Source organism: Callorhinus ursinus, unplaced genomic scaffold (assembly GCF_003265705.2).
Source record: "Callorhinus ursinus isolate GAN/ISIS: 27379988/994484 unplaced genomic scaffold, GSC_fseal_2.0 scaffold1, whole genome shotgun sequence".
In the NCBI taxonomy this organism is placed as follows: Eukaryota; Metazoa; Chordata; class Mammalia; order Carnivora; family Otariidae; genus Callorhinus; species Callorhinus ursinus.
Genome location: NW_027397063.1, coordinates 69,331,724 through 69,347,374, shown reverse-complemented (window position 1 = coordinate 69,347,374; position 15,651 = coordinate 69,331,724). Strand labels below are relative to the sequence as shown.

Below are 15,651 nucleotides of genomic sequence, written 5' to 3'. Positions count from 1 at the left end.
TCTGGGGAATTGGTTGTGGTCAGTAATGCTGTAGGTCAGGGTAACCGATGAGGTCAGGTTTGCTCTGTGTTCTTTGCCCAGAGACAAGTGAAGAAACTGCAGTTGGTCCTTTCTGAGTCAGTGAAAGTGTTTATCCTATTTTGTCTCTCCCATCAAGAATCTTTGCGATTTCTTCAAATCTCTCATATGCTTATTTTTTAATGTGTTTGTCTCTTAATGCAAATAAATCAAACAGCATAGATCAACTATTTTCAATCATGTTTCTCAATCAAGGAAAAAGTATGATGTCTCTACCCATACCTACACAATGTGAGGTTTGAGCGTTCTCCTTCCTGATGCATCCAAAGGGTTTTTAGGACAATTTGGAGAATGTGCTGTAGTATTTTAATCTCTTTTGAAAGGATCATTTCTCACATTAAATTGTATCACCACATTATTAATAACTTATAACTTTTACTTGTTTATTGCAGTGGCTTGTTTGCTGTTTCTCTTTCTTGAATACACATCCTGATTCTATTCTGGTCTTTTTTTTCTCTGCCATTTAGTACTTTATCAAGTAATTTTTTTTGCGGTGGAGGAAGCCTGAATGGATGACCTAGCTCCTGAGTTCTTATAGATCTGAAAATGACTTATTTTTGCTTTCATATTTAAGTAAAAGTGGCTGCAGGTAGAATCCAAGCGTCAGATTTCCTTTATCAGTATTCAATGAAAATACACTATCACTTTAGTATCATTTAGCATTGCTGGTGAGAAATCAGCATTCAGTGGATCTGTTTGATTGGAGGAGTCAAGTTTTCATTTAGCTAAGATGGGTTTTCTTGTGTTATTGGGGAAAAAAAGCACTTTGACTTTTCGTTTGCCTTTTTCTTCCTTACAGAGCCCCTGTTTTATGATTTTGGATTTCTTCTCCATTCTTCATGCTGGTATTCTTTTTCAGTAGTTCTGCCTTCTGGAAGAATCCCCATTGCTTGCTTCCTTTCTTTATTTTTTAATTTTTTGTAGTGATAGTCTGCTCCTGACTTACAAATACTATATCCACCTGAATTTAGGGAAGGGAATGTGGTGGGAGTGGCTCTGGATCTGCTGTTCTGGTAGACCTAGCTGACTTGTACTCCAAACTTTATCTTTTATCTTGATCAGGAATATATAGTCCTTTAAATAGCATGGTGACCCCAGAGTGGGTGTCTGCATCTGGTCTTCACCTTCTGTGTGTAATTAGGGGAGGCAGGCCAATGAAAGGGTTTCCCTTGGATACACAGACCAAGAGCAGACCAGCAAGCTTTACTGGAGCCCTCAAGGCTATGCATTAGCTGTGAGGATTCCCAATTGCACTTGACACATAGATGCTAACTGAGGGCAGCAGCCGGCTTGGGGGGGTGGGGAGGTCTCTGGTGAGTCCTTCAGGCTTATCCATTCCATCCATCACTGTTTACCTCCATCCATGTTTCTCAATGACTATGTCACCCGGAGTGTCAGGGAATGTGGCAAAGAACTTTTTGTTAGAAAGGATGAACTCAACTAAGTGATTTTACTGCTGTTATGACATTCTGTACTCCAAACATCCTTTCCCAAGAGGCTCCCCCACCCCCTCACCCTTCTTGTTGTGACAGCTCAGAGTTAGCTATTAAAGTCAGGTGTTGCTACCTTTTGTTTTTTATCTTAAGCTCACTCTCCTGCCCTCAAGGGCTTCACCACGGAAGAGCCCTCCTTGGTTGCATCATCTAAACCAAGTCAAGCTCTAGGGATAACATAGTATGGTGGCGAACACTGTCACTGCAGGGTCCAGACACCTGGCCCCTCACTCACTAGCTGTATGCCCGTGCCCACCCTATTTAACCTTTCCATGCCTCAGTTTGCTCATCTGTAAACTGGGCATAGTACGGAACCTACATCTTTGGATTGCTGTGAGGTTTCAAAGAGAAGATGCACAGAGAGAACACAGTATGTTCCTGACTTAGGAAATGTTTACTGTTGATGTCATCACTGTTGGGCAATTCTGGGCTAGTGGGCCTCTGTGCTGAGTTCTGCAACAGTTGTCACTGTCTTTGGTTTGCTTCTCCAAGGTTCACTGGTAACCCCACTCCTTGCTTCTATATGCTTGGGGATTTGGGGTCTTTTGCTAAAGATATACTTACACAAACTCCCTCTGGAAAATGCATGACTGGATTAAAAACGAATCTTTTTAGATCTCTTATAGCTCTAAAATTCACTGCTTTGGTAATAAAATGTCACCTCTTTATAACTTCATGGTGATTTACAGATTGCAAAATACTTTATATTATCTGATCTTCACGTTTAAAAAAAACAAATACATTTTAACCAATTAAAAAAAATTAAGGTCCAAGTTGTTGAGGCAACTTTTTTAGATCTCACAAATGTCATGGAAGCAGTGATTTATTTTTAAATGGACAAAAACAAAAACGAAAGGTATTTTGGGGACTTTAAAGCCTCTTGGCTTAGTATCAATTCCCTTACAAATGAGAGAGGGCAGATCTTTTTGAATTCTCAAAAAGCAGCCGAAGTCATCAACAATATGTGTTCATGGCTGGTGGCCAGGGGCCACTGAGATAGCTTTCTGTGCAGTTCTTTAGTGGAAATAAGCACATCTTCCATCTTAGCCTTCTACATATTCTCTGACAATCCCCTCACAGATTGTGCCATGTTCTTTTTATCCATGGATTTGGTAGGAGGCTCTATTGGGCTCACAAATCCTTTAGTTCCTTTGTAATTTACATAATCCACTCAACATGGGCACAAAACAACTTGATCTGAAAGGAGGGGTAAAAGAGGGAGTAGAAGATGCCAAGACCGAAAACCCAGGGCATTAACTCAGATTTTATTTTTGAAACTCCCAATGTTTTGGGGAGATTTTCTGTGCATAACTGATTTTGCTTGATCCATTCAAAAGTCAAGTATTTATGCATCCCAACTTGATAATTTACAATATATTACTGCATGCAATACTTATACCAGTTTTAAGGGGTTCCGCTATTCTTATCATTTTATCCTTAGCTTTTGTGAATTTGACCTGTCCAAGGCCCGCAAATTCCGTAAATTCCAAACTTGACTTGGAGAGTCTTTTGTTTTGTTTTGTTTTGTTTTTAAATAAAAGATTTTGATACACTTGATCTCACTTGAGCCTTTAAATAACTTATGAAAGGGGGAGGGTTGGGATAATCTCCATCTTGTGCAAGTGAAGGAGCTGAGGCTCAGGGAGGCTAAGTAATATTCTAGGTTTCCATGGTATTAAGTGTCCCAGGCAGGGATCAGACCCTGAGTCCTGTCAGTCCATTTCTTTCTCCCTCTCTCTGTCTCTCTGTCTCTCTCTCTCGCCATCGCCGCTTTATTGTTACTTTTCCTTTATATTCTTTCTCGATGAATGGCACAAAACACCAATTGTCACTTTCCTCTCCACATTCTTAGTATTTGGAAGCTCTTCCTCTTATATGACTTCTGTTGTAGAATTCTCTATGGCAATATTGTCTTCAGCCTCTACTCCTCCCCCCCCCCCCATTGTCTGTATCTTTATGGATTGTAAGAATGGCCTGGGTCACTCAATTCTCTTGATTTTGGCTCAGGTCGTGATCTCAGTCAGGGTGGTGAGATCCAGCCCTGCCTTGGGCTCCGTGCTCAGTGCGGAGTCTGCTGGAGAATCTCTCTCCCTCTCCCTCTCCCTCTGCCCCTCGCCCCCACTCAAATAAATAAATCTTTAACGTATGGGGAAGATGTTTATAAACCTTTTAAATGGAATTCTTTCCATAATTTTTTGTTTGCTTTTATATTTATTTTACCAATAAACTTTAGTAAAGATAACAATTTTTATTACGGTGGAAAACGAGTAAAATTGGTGGTACCTGGTAGATAAACTGCTTCTATGGCAGTTTTTTGAAAGGGGAAATGGGAGTAACACAAGACAGGCAGATTCACATGATAAGAAATGTGATTTAGCTGTTATTTTTAGAAGTAAAGGATTTGACTAATGAGCCCCTCAAAAAAACGATAGAGAAAGTGAGAGAGAGAGAGAGAGGAAGACATAGGAGGTGGTCAGGGTCCTTTCTTTGCCCATAATTTGTATTATTCCTTCCAGTGCTTAAAACAGTCTGTCTCTGCCCTAAACCACCTTCTGTTTTGAACCATATGTGATATATCAAGATGATACGTGATTTGGGGCAGACCATTCCTAAGAACCAAATCTCAGTTTCTTTAGCCATCAACTAGCATGATGCTTCCTATCTTCTGTTTTTGTTTTGTTTTGTTTTTAAATGATTACAGAAAAACTTGATAGCACTTTGTAAAACAGCAAGTAAAGGATTTACCTTAAAAGTACTTTTTTTTGGTAACATTGTTTCAACATCCTTGAGCATTCATTCTTTCTATTAGCAATCATATCACCCCCACATTTAGAGCAATAAATTCCTGCATGGTCTTTCAGTGTTGTAGTTGATGTCTTTGAGAGTGTTGAGAGGAGAAGGGCCAACTATCGCTGGGGCAGCCCTCGCTGACTACATGAGCACTAAGGACTTCGGAGGACCTGTCTCAGAGCTTCATAGAGTACCTGGCTGGCTCAGGCTTAGGTAGTCCACGAAGAGATGATCAAACAAGTAAATGAAAAAAATGGCCACCAGAAGAGTCTTTCACGATGCACATTCAGGAGACTTCATCATTTTTATGATCATTTTATGTCAAGCCATTTTGTAAGTGGAAATGTGCCTGGAGGATTGATTTCATTTCCTTTTCGCTCCTTGAGAGTCATACAGTATCACTTTAGTAATTCTTTCCTGACCCGTTGGGGATAGAGACCAGTTTTGGGCCATGGCAACTACAGAGAGATATTTTCATAGAGTTACAGATTCATTAAATAAGAGTCTCTCCTAGCCTTCCCTCCCGGCCTGCCATGTTTCTCTCTGTAAAGTGGGACTTAAGCCAGAGTCTGAGGATCAGCTGAAGTCATTTCAACTCCACTGAAATGGCCCTTGTCCATGTTTGCCACATCCTCTGAGCCCCCAGTGACTGTTCCTTTTCTGACATCTTCTACCTCTTTCAGGCAGGTAACACTTGACTCGAGCCTCCTCACTTCCTCCTTCAATTATCATGAAACAGAACTCTCTGAGTTCCTCTGCTGCATCTGCGACAATTCCTTTTCTCTCTCCTGTACCAGCTCCTCCTTCTTTTTTCATCTCCCCCTAAATTTAGGTGCCCACTCGGCGTTCTCCCTGTTGACCTTCTGTCTTCTCTCAGTAGAAGTCATAACTCTGATGGAGTCAACTTTGATCTCTGTTTATTTAATGACTTGAAGTGGTGATGACTTTTTTCCTTAGACAGCTGCTGTCCCATTTATCATAAAGTCTTTCCACCGGAAAACCTTCTGTCTCTTCACATTCAGTATGTCCCAGAACTACTCATCATCTTACACCAAGGCTTCCACTCTGTTAGAGACAGCACCATATTTTCTATTCTTCCAAATTCGAAACTCTGGTCATTGCCGGTATGTCTTACTTTTTTAATATCATCTCTTACCAACATCTCATATTTTTTGGTTCAAAAGGACTCTCGGGTCTGATCTCATCTCTTTATTTTCCTATTCATTATCCCAGCTTCTTCCTTCTCTGAAACACTCATTGCTTTGATTCTTTTTTTATTTTTATTTTTTGGGTTTTTGTTGTTGTTTTTCTATTCCAGCTGCATATCCCTAACCAATTAGTCTTCAAAAAAATGTTATTTTCTTCCTTTGGATTTTTATTGTTTGCCACATTAAATTTCTTCTCTTAGTTGATTTTCAGAGTATTCCATGACCCCCCTCACCCTTTAAAGCACACCTCATCTCCCACTGTGCTCTTCCCAGTCTTTGCTCTTGCGAGACTGATGTCCTCATTGTCAGCTTCCCATACTGAGTTAATTTTCCTTGTGTCTTCTTGCTGCCTGAAACATCCTCATTTCTCACCTGATCAGAAATCCTTCCAATTTTGAAAGCCAAATCCAAACCTGACTTTCTTCCCTGGAGCTTCTGATGCCACCAGCTTACCCCAGTCTGTCTCTTCTGTTTTCTCAGACTCTGTTGCCTGGGTAATGTGGTGTCGTGACATGATCCCAGGGTTTAGTGCCAGGAAGCTGTGCTCTGTTGCTTACCAGGTGCATGACCCATCTTCACATGCAAAATGGGAATCATGACACATTCTTAGAAAGTTATTTTGAGGATTAATTAAGATAAGGAGTAGAGAGTATCCAGGGGTATCTGTTTTGTAATCATGGCTATAATGAATCAGTTAATGATACTTCATTTTCCTGCCATTTAATATATGTCTCTTTGTGGACTGATGTAATTATATCATGTACATTAATATTACCTCCAAACTATATATTACAAAGCCAGAATTAAAATATGACATGGAAGAGACGTGTAGAAATTATTGAACATCACAAATCATAGAGACTCAGATTTGAAAGGGTCCTAATCCAGCCCATCTTTCTTGTGAAGAGGAAATGAGGGGAGGGCTAGATTTTTTAAGTGAAGCACCTAAAGTGACACAGTTAGTATGAGATCTGGTCCCAGCCCCAGCTGGAGGGTTCTGGACTCAAAGGCTTAAACTCATTCAATTATCCTCTTGTTCATTCACCTTTTAGAAATAGTCTGAAGGCTGGGTTACTGTTCATATTCCTCTATCACCCAAGTCTGTGTCTCACTGAGGGATATCTGGTTGATGTTTGTGGATTGATTGATTGATTCATTCATTCTTTGTCTTGGCAATAGGAGTTTTCTGGAAACATCTATGGAATATGCACCATACATGAGCTTATCACTCTTTTGATGCTCTTGATGCTGTCGTAAACAAAACTGTTTGACTCGTACCACCTCAGTGTACTGGCTCGGGGTGGTGGGGAAGGGAAGTGGGAGAGGAAGTTCTAAACATCTTGAGCAAATCAAGCTTTTCTATTTTTAGTCCTTGCTACTGTTTGGAAAGTACAGCCCCTGTTCATGGCCGTCTGGCCTGTGTTTCCTCAGTGCCATTTCAAAAAGGGGAAAAATAAATATGGGAATTTTTTGTAGTGAAAATAGTTACTCAGTGAAATCACCGAAGTTCCTTCTTTTTCTCTTGATGAAACCTCAAACCCACTAGGCACAGATTCCTCAACCTCAACTATGCATGTCAAAGGCTCATGCAGAGTGGGAGACAGAAGTCAGCAAAACCTCCTGGAGCAAGATGTGCTGTGTTGTGCGTGCGAGAGACAGGGCAGGGAAGGCGCGGGATGGAATGGTAACACTCCTTCTTGATCAGTAGCTGGCTTGGCTGGCTACCAGATATGGTCCCCGGGAGAAAGTTGAACGCTGAACTGCATAGAGACACAGCTTTATAGCCCTTGCTTTAGCTATTCCTTCTGTCTGAGTGTCTCTCTCTGTCTCTGTCTCTCTCCCTGCTCTGTCTTTGGTAAACATTCCCTGATGGTCTTACAAGCCACTCCCCTAATTCAACTAGATGGATTGCTTCTCTTTCACTTTAGATGATAGTTTGGGGGCTTTTTCCCAATCCTAGGCTATATTAGGGAATGATAACCTTAGGAAAGAGAGTGAAGTGACCTGATCTCCAATCAGAGGGATTTCTATAGGATAGCAGGACTTGACTTGTGGGAAGTGTCAGGGGTAGAATGGCTCGGAGTTGAGTTGAGTGCAAGAGCCAGTGAGGGCCTGAACTGGGGCGGGGGCCACCACCTTGGCCAAGGGGAGCTGGAATCCAGGGCCATATGGGGGGTGGGTCTGGGAAACGGAGTGGTCCCAGAGGCTTGCAGCATCCTGCCTTTCTCCAGGGGCCAGAGATTTGCCTCCTGTCCTGGTGTTTGCCAAAGACGAGGCTCCTCTGAAGACTCCGCGCTCTGAGGCAAGTGAACTTTGCTGGAGGAAATGTGGATGCCACTGAGCAAAGATTGCCCTCCTTAATGAGAGGGTCTGTGCCGTCTCTAGACGTAAACAGCTCTGCCGAGATCAAATGGTGGCAGCAGGGTGAGAAGAATACAGCGCTGTAATTAATGCTAATTGTGGATATTGCTGTATTGTTGTCATTGTTTTTTAATTGAATATCTATTAAGCTCCAACAGGGCGCTATGAATAATGCCAGCTTATAGTTGACTTATCAAAACACTCAGAAGACTTTATAAACACCAATAAATAGGAACTCATAGCACCCCTCCCAGGTGGTAAGTGCTGTTGCCTTTTCTACAAATGAAGAGAAGTGAAGGAGATTGTGTTTGCTTGGTTGGCACTGTGGGTGAGAACAGAGTGCTGTCGGAAGAGAGACAAGCATTTTCCCTGTCCCCGGGAACTGGGTTAGAATACATTAGTAAAGAATTCTCCTTCAGTGCGTTCAGAGTTGTGGGATTTTAATTAAATTGTGCCAGTTATTGTTAGCACTGCATTAGCACCAGGCAACCAAATTCTAGGCCAGCAGATTTCAAATTTAATGTGAAAAAGAATTGGGGGAGGGACGAAAGGCTTGTCAAATGCAGACTGCTAGGCCCTGCTCTCCAAAGTTCTGCTTTGGTAAATATGGGAAGGGGACTAAGAATTTTCCCTCTGAATGGGTGTCTGAAATGCTCTTGTCCTCAGAGGAGGCTCAGCTTCCCTTCAGAACCCCAGCCTTTTTCTTCTTATGAGACCCATATTCAGCCCCCAAAATCTAGCCTCACTCTGAGTTATCTGTAGGGTCTCCTAGAACTCACCTAGTATAATCCTGTAATGTTCTAACTTACAGAACACGGGACTAGCTGGTATTTATAGAAGACCTACTGTCCATTTGCCACTCTGCTGGGCATGCCATTCCTGGGACCTTATCCCACCGGGTTTTCAGGATGTCCCTGTCGGGTTTGTATTATTATCCCCCTGTTTTGTAGGAGGGGATGTGACTTGCTCAAAAACATTCACGACTTTCAGTCCTTTCGATTTAAATCCAGGTGAGGGCCCGGTTCCACTTTGATGGGAGGAGAACCCCCAACTTGGTTTAAGTGGAATATATCATAAAGAAAAAAGCTCACACTGGAATAGGGGAGAGCAGGGAGGGAAAGGTAGGGACAGCCAATCCTGATTTTCCTTAGTCCTTGGTTATTTGTCCTGGTTCTGTAATGAAGTCTGGCTACCGCACTATTGGTAAATATGTGGTATCCATTTGATCATTGCTTGATTCTTCTGTGAAAAAGGAAACGTGTCTCGGGAAAGCCTGAGGGGAGGCATGAGCGGAATTCTGGAGTCAAGAAAGGCTTTTAAAGTGGAGATGAGGGTGGTGAGGCTCGGGACAGCATCGCTCCTTAACTCTATATCCTTCCCATTTTCTGTGCAGGGAAGTCCGCCTTTGCATAGAGCTCGGTTAACTTGTATTTCTTTTTTTTTTTTTTTTTTAAAGCTTAATTTTATTTATTTATTTTTTAAGATTTTATTTATTTATTTGAGAGAGAGAGAATGAGAGATAGAGAGCACGAGAGGGAAGAGGGTCAGAGGGAGAAGCAGACTCCCCGCTGAGCAGGGAGCCCGATGCGGGGCCCGATGCGGGACTCGATCCCAGGACTCCAGTATCATGACCTGAGCCGAAGGCAGTCGCTGAACCAACTGAGCCACGCGGGTGCTCTTAACTTGTATTTCTGAGGGCTGAGACACACATGCGTGCTGTCCTGTGGACTCACATTCATTCTCGATTAAGGGGAAATCAACAGCTTCCTGATATAGTCCCGTACTTACTTTTTTATCAATGGCAAACTTTTTTATAAAAATAGGAATTCCTGCTAGGAGCATCGTTAATATAAATTGTCTATGCACCGCCTAAAATATATGTGATTCATACCATGTGTTTGTTCCCACATCAACGCTGCATCCCTAGATACAGCCACTCCTGCCCACCTTCTCCTTCCGTCACGGGGACATGCTTACCCTGCGGAGGTCTCTACCCCACATGCGGGGCAAGCTCCCTCCTTGCAGAGCTGGTACACTTGCATTTTCTGACCACAACCGATCCTTTGAGTCTGATCTACCATTATTTTTACCTAAAAGAACATTTGTATTTGCCAAGTCCTGGTACACGCCCAGTACTCCTCTGATGTCTTTATGTTCTTGTGGTGAATATCTTAAGGATCTTTGCTCCATTCAAGATCTTCTCAGGTCTCCCTGTGTCCGTGCAGCCTTTTCTGATTTCTCTATTTTTGTGCTCTAGCATCTTGCATTTCATATACTTTAATACTCACCTGCCTGCTGAATTATTCAGCTCTGTGATACAGTTATTTGTGGAAAAGCAAACCTTTCTAATGGAACTGTAAGTACTCCGAGGACAGAGAGCCATTGATGTCCTTTTTGTTTTGTTTTGTTTAAATTCCTGTCCTTCATATCAGTGGGGCCTGAATGTTTGTAAATATTTCTGGAAAAGTGACTGAAAACTCTACTGTATGGGGAAATGGAAGGTGAAAAGAGATGATTGGAGTTTGGCTTTTTAACTGTAGTTACAGCTATGACCTAATTCACAGTAACCTGATAGGATAATCACAGTTTGATGCTTGAAGGGAAGACCTGTCTCATCTGCATTTCCAGCCTGGTGTCTTGGAAGGTGCCAGGGCTTGAGCTTTCAAGTGAAATGTTTAAGTCCCAAATTCTAATTCTTCCATTTTCTACCCAAGTGACTTGGAAAACTCTTCTAACCTGTGGTATCCTTTTTTGTAAAACAGGAATCCTATCTACCAATCTCTACGGTTTTTTGTTTGTTTGTTTGTTTGTTTTTACAAACAGGAAACTGCCTGACCAATGCAATGAGAAATATTTATGCAAGTGCTTTTCTAAACCCAGGCACTTCTCCGTTGATGATGCCAGTGCAGAGGTAGCTGTGATTTCTTTTCCTCGTGTTCCCAGAGGTCATGGCATCCCAGGCTGTGCACAATGGATGGAGTGGCCGCTAGGACTAGTGAGGCTGCTAGCTCATAGGCCACTTCCCAGAACCATCTTTGAACAGCACGTCTGACCAAGATAAAATGATGAACAGATTTGTGACAATGATTAGGGAGAGGATGCATCCTTTATTATTAGCAGATAATGATTCCTAACATTTTAGGTAAGCCTCCCTGTCCATACCTTATCCATTTTTAGCCTCTGAGGTAAGAGGTAATGTGTGTTTTGTCTTGTCCTCTCCTGCCTGCTTGCTAGGACATTGCCACCCGCCCCTCTCTTTTTTCCATTTCTGTGGATCAACTGCTGGCTCTCCAAACAATGTAACTGAAGTCAGCTTCCTTTATAAAGTCGCTGTCCATGACCCTACTTTTGAAATGGGTGTTTCAAATTGTGTCTTGTTAGTAGCTACTCTATATCTTCGGTATTTTCAACTATCAAAGTACACTTAAACTAAATAGAAACAGAATAATTTGGTTCCAGTAAGTGGCTGTAAGTGAGAAAAAATTCAACAACAATGAATAACTTAAAATTCCTTATAATGTTAGGTAGGTGGCACTTTCGCAACGGTGTTGGAATAACAGAACTTTTGAATCAGAAGAAACCACAAAGATCAAGTTTAAACCCATCGTCTTGCTGGTGAGCCAAAATAAGGTTAGAAGGAAAAAGCGATTGGCCCAGGGTCACCAGACTGAATTATGGCAGAACCAGGACGGAATGCCTAGTTTACTGCTTCTCTACTCGCCTTGCCCACACATCTGCCTCCCTGTCCACAAAAGAGAAATCTGTGGTTGTTCTGGGTAGGTAATCAGGATCACTGTGCAGGGCCTAAATATTCAGTCATCATCTGACATTAGCAGAAGTGGTAAGTTTCATAGGAGAACATTTAATACTGTCTCCTTTTACTTGATAGTTTTGAATTTTGAGCAGGAAGGCTGGGACCAGGGAGCACTGAGTATTCAGGTCATGCTGTCCCATCATTATCACTTGGCTTTTTTACCAACAGCAATTCACTTAAGCTCTCTGGTCCTTCGTTTCCTTTTTGGTACAACATGGCATTGTAATAGATGCTAGCCAAGATTCTTCCTGTCTCCAATGTCTGTGAATGTAAGTGTCTCCACCCATTCTGGCATCTCTCTTCTAGGAATTTTTGTAGCTCTAATTTGCACCTGTGTGTCAGTATTTTATTCTGAACTGGCTTGAGGATGACTCTTCTTCCCTCATTTTCTTGATCTTGTCCCAACAGTGAACTGGAAATCCTGGGGTGTGCCTCTGCTCTCATCTTCTGTAAAGTTTCCTCATCTGGACGATGGGACAAGAGTAACTTTCTCCTTATATCATAGGCTCTTAAGAACAACAGTTGAACTAATGTATGAGCTATTGCTTGGAGAAGATGTTTCCCCGTATAGGATGTTCAGATTCTAGTCCTGTTTCAGCGCCTTCCCTAAATTATTATCTCACACACCTAAATCACTACTTTGCGGGCACTTTTATTATATTTAAATGAAAATGTTGGAGTAGCTCCTCAAATCTCCCTTCCAGTTCTAATATTTCATAAGCCTGAGTTACCTTTTTCATGCTAACCATCTATAATCTATTCACACTTTTCCCATACATCCTTTATCCGCAAGTCGTGATTGATGGTGCTTAGCACATAGAATCAGAACCACAAATGTATAAGAGAATGTCTCACTCCTTCCCCACTTGGATGGCATGCTCCTTTGTGTTACCGTTCTGGCTATCTGACATGGAATGCTTCACGTGGGAACGGAATACTTTCCTTGGTTTTGAGGGGTCATGAAAAGATTCAAGAAGAAAGGTTGGAGGAGGATGAGATGATAGATAATGTTAACATCAAATTTCTAAGTATTCACACATTTGCTTTTGGTTAATTCTATTATGTTATGGAGGAATGTGAGAATGTGGCTTCTGATACTTATCGTGCCTTAACTCGTTGACCCCATAGTATCAAAATGCAAAAGAAGAAAACCATCTGCCGTAAGGTTTTAAAGTAAAATCAATAACAAAAATATCTGGCATGGCCTGTTCTCCACTGCATATTTTCTGCGGTGAGGACCAACAATATTTTAGTCTGTCTATTTAATTCATAGGTTCAAATGATTTTTTGTTCTCCCCCAGCCACACCTCAAATTAATGTTTCCTTAATGGAAAATCAAACTGTTTCTTTTTTCTCTGCCTTTTAAAACTTGTATTATTTTTTATTAATTGTATTATGCAAAGCATTTCTGGGAAAGTTTTCATGGTCCCAGATGACTTTATGGATACCTTTATAAATATTTCAGTGGGATGTACAGCCTGCCTGGTCCTTTACAGATATTGGTTGGGTTTTTGTTTTTGTTTTTGTTCGCAAATTAAAGGTTTGTGGTAACCATGCATTGAGTACATTAGTTGGTGCCATTTTCCTGCCAGCGTTGGGTCACTCCGTGTCTCTGTCACATTTTGGTACTTCCGCAGTATTTCCAATTTTTCATTATTATTATATTTGTTGTGGTGATCTGCGACCAGTGATCTTTGACGCCCCTGTTATTTTGGGGTACCATGAACCACGCTCATAGAAGATGACAGACTTAACTCATACATGTGTGTATTCTGACTGCTCCACAGACTGATCGTCCCCCCGTCTCTCTCCCTCTCCTTGGGCCTCCCCATTCCCTGAGAATCAATAATATTGAAATTAGTCCAGTTAGCAAGCCTACAATGACCTCTCACTGTTCAGGTGAAAGGAAATGTTGCACGTCCTTCATCTTAAACCCAAAGCTAGAAATGATTAAGCTTAATGAGGAAGGCATGTTGAAAGCCAAGCTAGGCTGAAAGCTAGGCCTCTTGTACCAGTTAGCCAAGTTGTGAATGCAATAAAGTGAAGCACAATAAAATTCTCGAGGAAAATGAAGAGTGCTACTCCAGTGAAAATGTGAATGATAAGAAAGCAAAACAGGCTTATGGCTGATGTGGAGAAAAATTCAATGGTCTGGTTAGAAGATCAGACCAGCCACAACATTCCCTTAAGCCAAAGCCTCATCCAGAGCAAAGCCCCAATTTCATTCAGTTCTGTGAAAGCTGAGAGAGGTAAGGAAGCCGCAGAAGAAAAGTTTGAAGGTAGCAGTGGTTGGATCATGAGATTTAAGGAAAGAAGCCATTTCTAGAACATAAAAATACAAAGGTGAAGCACCAAATGCTGATGCAGAAGCCACAGCAAGTTACCCAGAAGATCTAGCTCAGATAATTCATGAAGGTGGCTACACTTTACAATAGATTTTCAGTGTTGACAAAACAGCCTTCTTTAGGGAGAAGATGCCCTCTAGAACTTTCATAGCTAGACAGAAGTCAATGCCTGGCTTCAAAGCTTCAAAAGCTGACTCTCTTGTTAGGAGCTAATGCAGCTGGTGACTTTAAATTGAAGCCAATGCTCACTTACCATTTTGAAAATGGAAGGGCCCTTAAGAATTATGCAAAATCTACTCTGCTTATGCTCTATAAATGGAACAACAAAGCCTGGATGATAGTACATCTGTTTACAACATGGTTTACTGAACATTTTAAGCGCACCATTGAGACCTACTGCCGAGGTGGGGGAAAAAAAAAAGATCCCTTTCAAAATGTGACTGCTCACTGACAATGCACCTGGTCACCCAAGAGCTCTGATGGAAATGGACAATGAGTTTAATGTTTTCATGCCTGTTAACATAACACCTATACTGTAACCCATGGATCAAGGAGTAATTTCAACTTTCCAACTTATTGTTTAAGGGAAAACATTTCCTGGGGCTACAGATACCATAGACGGTAATTCCTTTGGGCAGTTAATTGAAAACCTCCGGGAAAGGATTCACCCTTCTAGATGCCTGTAAGTACATTCGTGATTCACAGGAAGAGCTCGAAATATCAACATCAATAAGAAACTTGGAAGAAGTTGATTCCAGCCCTCATGGGTGACTTGGAAGGGTTCGAGACTTCAGTGGAGAAACTGCAGGTGTGGGGGAAACCATAAGAGAACTGAATGACAAGAAGAGCCCGAAGATGGGACTGAATTGCTCCGATCTCATGATAAACTTGAATGCCTGAGGAGTTGCTTCTCATGGAGGAGTGAAGAGAGTGGTTGCTTGAGATGGAATCCACTCCTGGTGAAGATGCAGTGAAGACTGTTGAAATGACAACAAGGGATTGAGAATATTACATATACTTAGTTGATAAAGCAGCGGTGGGGGTTGAGAGGATTGACCCCCGGTTCTGAAAGAAGTTCTGTGGGTAGAATGCTATCAAACAGCATCACGTGCTACGGAGAAATTGTTCATGAAGAGAAGATTCTATCAACGCAGTCAACTCTCTTGTTACCTGATTTTAAGACATCACCACCGGCCCCCGGCCTTCAGTGCACCACCGCCCTGAGCAGCCAGCAGCATGGAACACGACCCTCTGGCCCTCCGCCGGCAAAGAGAGACTGACTTGCTGAAAGCTCAGATGATGGTTAGCATTTTTTTAACAACTAATTATTTTTTAGTTAAGGTACATACACTGGTTTTTTTTTAGACAATTCTATTGCACACTTAATAGACTACAATACAGTGTAAACATGACTCTTGTATGCACTGGGAAACCAAAAACTTCTTTTGGCTTGCTTTATTGTGGTGGTCTGGAACCAAACCCCCAATATCTGAGGTATGCCTGTGCCTCCTTTTTACACACACACACACACACACACACACACACACACACACACACACACA

General features: G+C 41.8%; 1 protein-coding gene and 1 long non-coding RNA gene across 14 annotated transcripts in view; one reads left to right on the top strand and one right to left on the bottom strand.

The window, feature by feature from the left end:
- Positions 1 to 15,651, top strand: part of LPP (LIM domain containing preferred translocation partner in lipoma) — a 667,328-nt gene that overhangs the window by 300,102 nt on the left and 351,575 nt on the right. The window lies entirely within an intron of this gene.
- LOC141373301 (uncharacterized) overlaps positions 1 to 15,651 on the bottom strand; it is a 64,742-nt gene that overhangs the window by 34,380 nt on the left and 14,711 nt on the right. The window contains exon 3 of one of the 2 annotated variants that reach the window (XR_012379139.1): positions 14,392 to 15,066. The exons of the other annotated variant lie outside the window; for it this stretch is intronic. This is a non-coding gene — a long non-coding RNA (uncharacterized lncRNA). Of the gene's footprint in view, positions 1 to 14,391; positions 15,067 to 15,651 lie in introns of those variants that run through there. 2 annotated transcript variants of the gene reach the window in all.